Source organism: Lepidochelys kempii, chromosome 21 (genome assembly GCF_965140285.1).
Source record: "Lepidochelys kempii isolate rLepKem1 chromosome 21, rLepKem1.hap1, whole genome shotgun sequence".
In the NCBI taxonomy this organism is placed as follows: domain Eukaryota; kingdom Metazoa; phylum Chordata; order Testudines; family Cheloniidae; genus Lepidochelys; species Lepidochelys kempii.
Window position 1 is genome coordinate 1 of NC_136400.1, and position 10,000 is coordinate 10,000.

Consider the following 10,000-nt stretch of genomic DNA (forward strand, 5'->3'; position numbering starts at 1 on the left):
CTAACCCTAACCCTAACCCTAACCCTAACCCTAACCCTAACCCTAACCCTAACCCTAACCCTAACCCTAACCCTAACCCTAACCCTAACCCTAACCCTAACCCTAACCCTAACCCTAACCCTAACCCTAACCCTAACCCTAACCCTAACCCTAACCCTAACCCTAACCCTAACCCTAACCCTAACCCTAACCCTAACCCTAACCCTAACCCTAACCCTAACCCTAACCCTAACCCTAACCCTAACCCTAACCCTAACCCTAACCCTAACCCTAACCCTAACCCTAACCCTAACCCTAACCCTAACCCTAACCCTAACCCTAACCCTAACCCTAACCCTAACCCTAACCCTAACCCTAACCCTAACCCTAACCCTAACCCTAACCCTAACCCTAACCCTAACCCTAACCCTAACCCTAACCCTAACCCTAACCCTAACCCTAACCCTAACCCTAACCCTAACCCTAACCCTAACCCTAACCCTAACCCTAACCCTAACCCTAACCCTAACCCTAACCCTAACCCTAACCCTAACCCTAACCCTAACCCTAACCCTAACCCTAACCCTAACCCTAACCCTAACCCTAACCCTAACCCTAACCCTAACCCTAACCCTAACCCTAACCCTAACCCTAACCCTAACCCTAACCCTAACCCTAACCCTAACCCTAACCCTAACCCTAACCCTAACCCTAACCCTAACCCTAACCCTAACCCTAACCCTAACCCTAACCCTAACCCTAACCCTAACCCTAACCCTAACCCTAACCCTAACCCTAACCCTAACCCTAACCCTAACCCTAACCCTAACCCTAACCCTAACCCTAACCCTAACCCTAACCCTAACCCTAACCCTAACCCTAACCCTAACCCTAACCCTAACCCTAACCCTAACCCTAACCCTAACCCTAACCCTAACCCTAACCCTAACCCTAACCCTAACCCTAACCCTAACCCTAACCCTAACCCTAACCCTAACCCTAACCCTAACCCTAACCCTAACCCTAACCCTAACCCTAACCCTAACCCTAACCCTAACCCTAACCCTAACCCTAACCCTAACCCTAACCCTAACCCTAACCCTAACCCTAACCCTAACCCTAACCCTAACCCTAACCCTAACCCTAACCCTAACCCTAACCCTAACCCTAACCCTAACCCTAACCCTAACCCTAACCCTAACCCTAACCCTAACCCTAACCCTAACCCTAACCCTAACCCTAACCCTAACCCTAACCCTAACCCTAACCCTAACCCTAACCCTAACCCTAACCCTAACCCTAACCCTAACCCTAACCCTAACCCTAACCCTAACCCTAACCCTAACCCTAACCCTAACCCTAACCCTAACCCTAACCCTAACCCTAACCCTAACCCTAACCCTAACCCTAACCCTAACCCTAACCCTAACCCTAACCCTAACCCTAACCCTAACCCTAACCCTAACCCTAACCCTAACCCTAACCCTAACCCTAACCCTAACCCTAACCCTAACCCTAACCCTAACCCTAACCCTAACCCTAACCCTAACCCTAACCCTAACCCTAACCCTAACCCTAACCCTAACCCTAACCCTAACCCTAACCCTAACCCTAACCCTAACCCTAACCCTAACCCTAACCCTAACCCTAACCCTAACCCTAACCCTAACCCTAACCCTAACCCTAACCCTAACCCTAACCCTAACCCTAACCCTAACCCTAACCCTAACCCTAACCCTAACCCTAACCCTAACCCTAACCCTAACCCTAACCCTAACCCTAACCCTAACCCTAACCCTAACCCTAACCCTAACCCTAACCCTAACCCTAACCCTAACCCTAACCCTAACCCTAACCCTAACCCTAACCCTAACCCTAACCCTAACCCTAACCCTAACCCTAACCCTAACCCTAACCCTAACCCTAACCCTAACCCTAACCCTAACCCTAACCCTAACCCTAACCCTAACCCTAACCCTAACCCTAACCCTAACCCTAACCCTAACCCTAACCCTAACCCTAACCCTAACCCTAACCCTAACCCTAACCCTAACCCTAACCCTAACCCTAACCCTAACCCTAACCCTAACCCTAACCCTAACCCTAACCCTAACCCTAACCCTAACCCTAACCCTAACCCTAACCCTAACCCTAACCCTAACCCTAACCCTAACCCTAACCCTAACCCTAACCCTAACCCTAACCCTAACCCTAACCCTAACCCTAACCCTAACCCTAACCCTAACCCTAACCCTAACCCTAACCCTAACCCTAACCCTAACCCTAACCCTAACCCTAACCCTAACCCTAACCCTAACCCTAACCCTAACCCTAACCCTAACCCTAACCCTAACCCTAACCCTAACCCTAACCCTAACCCTAACCCTAACCCTAACCCTAACCCTAACCCTAACCCTAACCCTAACCCTAACCCTAACCCTAACCCTAACCCTAACCCTAACCCTAACCCTAACCCTAACCCTAACCCTAACCCTAACCCTAACCCTAACCCTAACCCTAACCCTAACCCTAACCCTAACCCTAACCCTAACCCTAACCCTAACCCTAACCCTAACCCTAACCCTAACCCTAACCCTAACCCTAACCCTAACCCTAACCCTAACCCTAACCCTAACCCTAACCCTAACCCTAACCCTAACCCTAACCCTAACCCTAACCCTAACCCTAACCCTAACCCTAACCCTAACCCTAACCCTAACCCTAACCCTAACCCTAACCCTAACCCTAACCCTAACCCTAACCCTAACCCTAACCCTAACCCTAACCCTAACCCTAACCCTAACCCTAACCCTAACCCTAACCCTAACCCTAACCCTAACCCTAACCCTAACCCTAACCCTAACCCTAACCCTAACCCTAACCCTAACCCTAACCCTAACCCTAACCCTAACCCTAACCCTAACCCTAACCCTAACCCTAACCCTAACCCTAACCCTAACCCTAACCCTAACCCTAACCCTAACCCTAACCCTAACCCTAACCCTAACCCTAACCCTAACCCTAACCCTAACCCTAACCCTAACCCTAACCCTAACCCTAACCCTAACCCTAACCCTAACCCTAACCCTAACCCTAACCCTAACCCTAACCCTAACCCTAACCCTAACCCTAACCCTAACCCTAACCCTAACCCTAACCCTAACCCTAACCCTAACCCTAACCCTAACCCTAACCCTAACCCTAACCCTAACCCTAACCCTAACCCTAACCCTAACCCTAACCCTAACCCTAACCCTAACCCTAACCCTAACCCTAACCCTAACCCTAACCCTAACCCTAACCCTAACCCTAACCCTAACCCTAACCCTAACCCTAACCCTAACCCTAACCCTAACCCTAACCCTAACCCTAACCCTAACCCTAACCCTAACCCTAACCCTAACCCTAACCCTAACCCTAACCCTAACCCTAACCCTAACCCTAACCCTAACCCTATACCCTAACCCTAACCCTAACCCTAACCCTAACCCTAACCCTAACCCTAACCCTAACCCTAACCCTAACCCTAACCCTAACCCTAACCCTAACCCTAACCCTAACCCTAACCCTAACCCTAACCCTAACCCTAACCCTAACCCTAACCCTAACCCTAACCCTAACCCTAACCCTAACCCTAACCCTAACCCTAACCCTAACCCTAACCCTAACCCTAACCCTAACCCTAACCCTAACCCTAACCCTAACCCTAACCCTAACCCTAACCCTAACCCTAACCCTAACCCTAACCCTAACCCTAACCCTAACCCTAACCCTAACCCTAACCCTAACCCTAACCCTAACCCTAACCCTAACCCTAACCCTAACCCTAACCCTAACCCTAACCCTAACCCTAACCCTAACCCTAACCCTAACCCTAACCCTAACCCTAACCCTAACCCTAACCCTAACCCTAACCCTAACCCTAACCCTAACCCTAACCCTAACCCTAACCCTAACCCTAACCCTAACCCTAACCCTAACCCTAACCCTAACCCTAACCCTAACCCTAACCCTAACCCTAACCCTAACCCTAACCCTAACCCTAACCCTAACCCTAACCCTAACCCTAACCCTAACCCTAACCCTAACCCTAACCCTAACCCTAACCCTAACCCTAACCCTAACCCTAACCCTAACCCTAACCCTAACCCTAACCCTAACCCTAACCCTAACCCTAACCCTAACCCTAACCCTAACCCTAACCCTAACCCTAACCCTAACCCTAACCCTAACCCTAACCCTAACCCTAACCCTAACCCTAACCCTAACCCTAACCCTAACCCTAACCCTAACCCTAACCCTAACCCTAACCCTAACCCTAACCCTAACCCTAACCCTAACCCTAACCCTAACCCTAACCCTAACCCTAACCCTAACCCTAACCCTAACCCTAACCCTAACCCTAACCCTAACCCTAACCCTAACCCTAACCCTAACCCTAACCCTAACCCTAACCCTAACCCTAACCCTAACCCTAACCCTAACCCTAACCCTAACCCTAACCCTAACCCTAACCCTAACCCTAACCCTAACCCTAACCCTAACCCTAACCCTAACCCTAACCCTAACCCTAACCCTAACCCTAACCCTAACCCTAACCCTAACCCTAACCCTAACCCTAACCCTAACCCTAACCCTAACCCTAACCCTAACCCTAACCCTAACCCTAACCCTAACCCTAACCCTAACCCTAACCCTAACCCTAACCCTAACCCTAACCCTAACCCTAACCCTAACCCTAACCCTAACCCTAACCCTAACCCTAACCCTAACCCTAACCCTAACCCTAACCCTAACCCTAACCCTAACCCTAACCCTAACCCTAACCCTAACCCTAACCCTAACCCTAACCCTAACCCTAACCCTAACCCTAACCCTAACCCTAACCCTAACCCTAACCCTAACCCTAACCCTAACCCTAACCCTAACCCTAACCCTAACCCTAACCCTAACCCTAACCCTAACCCTAACCCTAACCCTAACCCTAACCCTAACCCTAACCCTAACCCTAACCCTAACCCTAACCCTAACCCTAACCCTAACCCTAACCCTAACCCTAACCCTAACCCTAACCCTAACCCTAACCCTAACCCTAACCCTAACCCTAACCCTAACCCTAACCCTAACCCTAACCCTAACCCTAACCCTAACCCTAACCCTAACCCTAACCCTAACCCTAACCCTAACCCTAACCCTAACCCTAACCCTAACCCTAACCCTAACCCTAACCCTAACCCTAACCCTAACCCTAACCCTAACCCTAACCCTAACCCTAACCCTAACCCTAACCCTAACCCTAACCCTAACCCTAACCCTAACCCTAACCCTAACCCTAACCCTAACCCTAACCCTAACCCTAACCCTAACCCTAACCCTAACCCTAACCCTAACCCTAACCCTAACCCTAACCCTAACCCTAACCCTAACCCTAACCCTAACCCTAACCCTAACCCTAACCCTAACCCTAACCCTAACCCTAACCCTAACCCTAACCCTAACCCTAACCCTAACCCTAACCCTAACCCTAACCCTAACCCTAACCCTAACCCTAACCCTAACCCTAACCCTAACCCTAACCCTAACCCTAACCCTAACCCTAACCCTAACCCTAACCCTAACCCTAACCCTAACCCTAACCCTAACCCTAACCCTAACCCTAACCCTAACCCTAACCCTAACCCTAACCCTAACCCTAACCCTAACCCTAACCCTAACCCTAACCCTAACCCTAACCCTAACCCTAACCCTAACCCTAACCCTAACCCTAACCCTAACCCTAACCCTAACCCTAACCCTAACCCTAACCCTAACCCTAACCCTAACCCTAACCCTAACCCTAACCCTAACCCTAACCCTAACCCTAACCCTAACCCTAACCCTAACCCTAACCCTAACCCTAACCCTAACCCTAACCCTAACCCTAACCCTAACCCTAACCCTAACCCTAACCCTAACCCTAACCCTAACCCTAACCCTAACCCTAACCCTAACCCTAACCCTAACCCTAACCCTAACCCTAACCCTAACCCTAACCCTAACCCTAACCCTAACCCTAACCCTAACCCTAACCCTAACCCTAACCCTAACCCTAACCCTAACCCTAACCCTAACCCTAACCCTAACCCTAACCCTAACCCTAACCCTAACCCTAACCCTAACCCTAACCCTAACCCTAACCCTAACCCTAACCCTAACCCTAACCCTAACCCTAACCCTAACCCTAACCCTAACCCTAACCCTAACCCTAACCCTAACCCTAACCCTAACCCTAACCCTAACCCTAACCCTAACCCTAACCCTAACCCTAACCCTAACCCTAACCCTAACCCTAACCCTAACCCTAACCCTAACCCTAACCCTAACCCTAACCCTAACCCTAACCCTAACCCTAACCCTAACCCTAACCCTAACCCTAACCCTAACCCTAACCCTAACCCTAACCCTAACCCTAACCCTAACCCTAACCCTAACCCTAACCCTAACCCTAACCCTAACCCTAACCCTAACCCTAACCCTAACCCTAACCCTAACCCTAACCCTAACCCTAACCCTAACCCTAACCCTAACCCTAACCCTAACCCTAACCCTAACCCTAACCCTAACCCTAACCCTAACCCTAACCCTAACCCTAACCCTAACCCTAACCCTAACCCTAACCCTAACCCTAACCCTAACCCTAACCCTAACCCTAACCCTAACCCTAACCCTAACCCTAACCCTAACCCTAACCCTAACCCTAACCCTAACCCTAACCCTAACCCTAACCCTAACCCTAACCCTAACCCTAACCCTAACCCTAACCCTAACCCTAACCCTAACCCTAACCCTAACCCTAACCCTAACCCTAACCCTAACCCTAACCCTAACCCTAACCCTAACCCTAACCCTAACCCTAACCCTAACCCTAACCCTAACCCTAACCCTAACCCTAACCCTAACCCTAACCCTAACCCTAACCCTAACCCTAACCCTAACCCTAACCCTAACCCTAACCCTAACCCTAACCCTAACCCTAACCCTAACCCTAACCCTAACCCTAACCCTAACCCTAACCCTAACCCTAACCCTAACCCTAACCCTAACCCTAACCCTAACCCTAACCCTAACCCTAACCCTAACCCTAACCCTAACCCTAACCCTAACCCTAACCCTAACCCTAACCCTAACCCTAACCCTAACCCTAACCCTAACCCTAACCCTAACCCTAACCCTAACCCTAACCCTAACCCTAACCCTAACCCTAACCCTAACCCTAACCCTAACCCTAACCCTAACCCTAACCCTAACCCTAACCCTAACCCTAACCCTAACCCTAACCCTAACCCTAACCCTAACCCTAACCCTAACCCTAACCCTAACCCTAACCCTAACCCTAACCCTAACCCTAACCCTAACCCTAACCCTAACCCTAACCCTAACCCTAACCCTAACCCTAACCCTAACCCTAACCCTAACCCTAACCCTAACCCTAACCCTAACCCTAACCCTAACCCTAACCCTAACCCTAACCCTAACCCTAACCCTAACCCTAACCCTAACCCTAACCCTAACCCTAACCCTAACCCTAACCCTAACCCTAACCCTAACCCTAACCCTAACCCTAACCCTAACCCTAACCCTAACCCTAACCCTAACCCTAACCCTAACCCTAACCCTAACCCTAACCCTAACCCTAACCCTAACCCTAACCCTAACCCTAACCCTAACCCTAACCCTAACCCTAACCCTAACCCTAACCCTAACCCTAACCCTAACCCTAACCCTAACCCTAACCCTAACCCTAACCCTAACCCTAACCCTAACCCTAACCCTAACCCTAACCCTAACCCTAACCCTAACCCTAACCCTAACCCTAACCCTAACCCTAACCCTAACCCTAACCCTAACCCTAACCCTAACCCTAACCCTAACCCTAACCCTAACCCTAACCCTAACCCTAACCCTAACCCTAACCCTAACCCTAACCCTAACCCTAACCCTAACCCTAACCCTAACCCTAACCCTAACCCTAACCCTAACCCTAACCCTAACCCTAACCCTAACCCTAACCCTAACCCTAACCCTAACCCTAACCCTAACCCTAACCCTAACCCTAACCCTAACCCTAACCCTAACCCTAACCCTAACCCTAACCCTAACCCTAACCCTAACCCTAACCCTAACCCTAACCCTAACCCTAACCCTAACCCTAACCCTAACCCTAACCCTAACCCTAACCCTAACCCTAACCCTAACCCTAACCCTAACCCTAACCCTAACCCTAACCCTAACCCTAACCCTAACCCTAACCCTAACCCTAACCCTAACCCTAACCCTAACCCTAACCCTAACCCTAACCCTAACCCTAACCCTAACCCTAACCCTAACCCTAACCCTAACCCTAACCCTAACCCTAACCCTAACCCTAACCCTAACCCTAACCCTAACCCTAACCCTAACCCTAACCCTAACCCTAACCCTAACCCTAACCCTAACCCTAACCCTAACCCTAACCCTAACCCTAACCCTAACCCTAACCCTAACCCTAACCCTAACCCTAACCCTAACCCTAACCCTAACCCTAACCCTAACCCTAACCCTAACCCTAACCCTAACCCTAACCCTAACCCTAACCCTAACCCTAACCCTAACCCTAACCCTAACCCTAACCCTAACCCTAACCCTAACCCTAACCCTAACCCTAACCCTAACCCTAACCCTAACCCTAACCCTAACCCTAACCCTAACCCTAACCCTAACCCTAACCCTAACCCTAACCCTAACCCTAACCCTAACCCTAACCCTAACCCTAACCCTAACCCTAACCCTAACCCTAACCCTAACCCTAACCCTAACCCTAACCCTAACCCTAACCCTAACCCTAACCCTAACCCTAACCCTAACCCTAACCCTAACCCTAACCCTAACCCTAACCCTAACCCTAACCCTAACCCTAACCCTAACCCTAACCCTAACCCTAACCCTAACCCTAACCCTAACCCTAACCCTAACCCTAACCCTAACCCTAACCCTAACCCTAACCCTAACCCTAACCCTAACCCTAACCCTAACCCTAACCCTAACCCTAACCCTAACCCTAACCCTAACCCTAACCCTAACCCTAACCCTAACCCTAACCCTAACCCTAACCCTAACCCTAACCCTAACCCTAACCCTAACCCTAACCCTAACCCTAACCCTAACCCTAACCCTAACCCTAACCCTAACCCTAACCCTAACCCTAACCCTAACCCTAACCCTAACCCTAACCCTAACCCTAACCCTAACCCTAACCCTAACCCTAACCCTAACCCTAACCCTAACCCTAACCCTAACCCTAACCCTAACCCTAACCCTAACCCTAACCCTAACCCTAACCCTAACCCTAACCCTAACCCTAACCCTAACCCTAACCCTAACCCTAACCCTAACCCTAACCCTAACCCTAACCCTAACCCTAACCCTAACCCTAACCCTAACCCTAACCCTAACCCTAACCCTAACCCTAACCCTAACCCTAACCCTAACCCTAACCCTAACCCTAACCCTAACCCTAACCCTAACCCTAACCCTAACCCTAACCCTAACCCTAACCCTAACCCTAACCCTAACCCTAACCCTAACCCTAACCCTAACCCTAACCCTAACCCTAACCCTAACCCTAACCCTAACCCTAACCCTAACCCTAACCCTAACCCTAACCCTAACCCTAACCCTAACCCTAACCCTAACCCTAACCCTAACCCTAACCCTAACCCTAACCCTAACCCTAACCCTAACCCTAACCCTAACCCTAACCCTAACCCTAACCCTAACCCTAACCCTAACCCTAACCCTAACCCTAACCCTAACCCTAACCCTAACCCTAACCCTAACCCTAACCCTAACCCTAACCCTAACCCTAACCCTAACCCTAACCCTAACCCTAACCCTAACCCTAACCCTAACCCTAACCCTAACCCTAACCCTAACCCTAACCCTAACCCTAACCCTAACCCTAACCCTAACCCTAACCCTAACCCTAACCCTAACCCTAACCCTA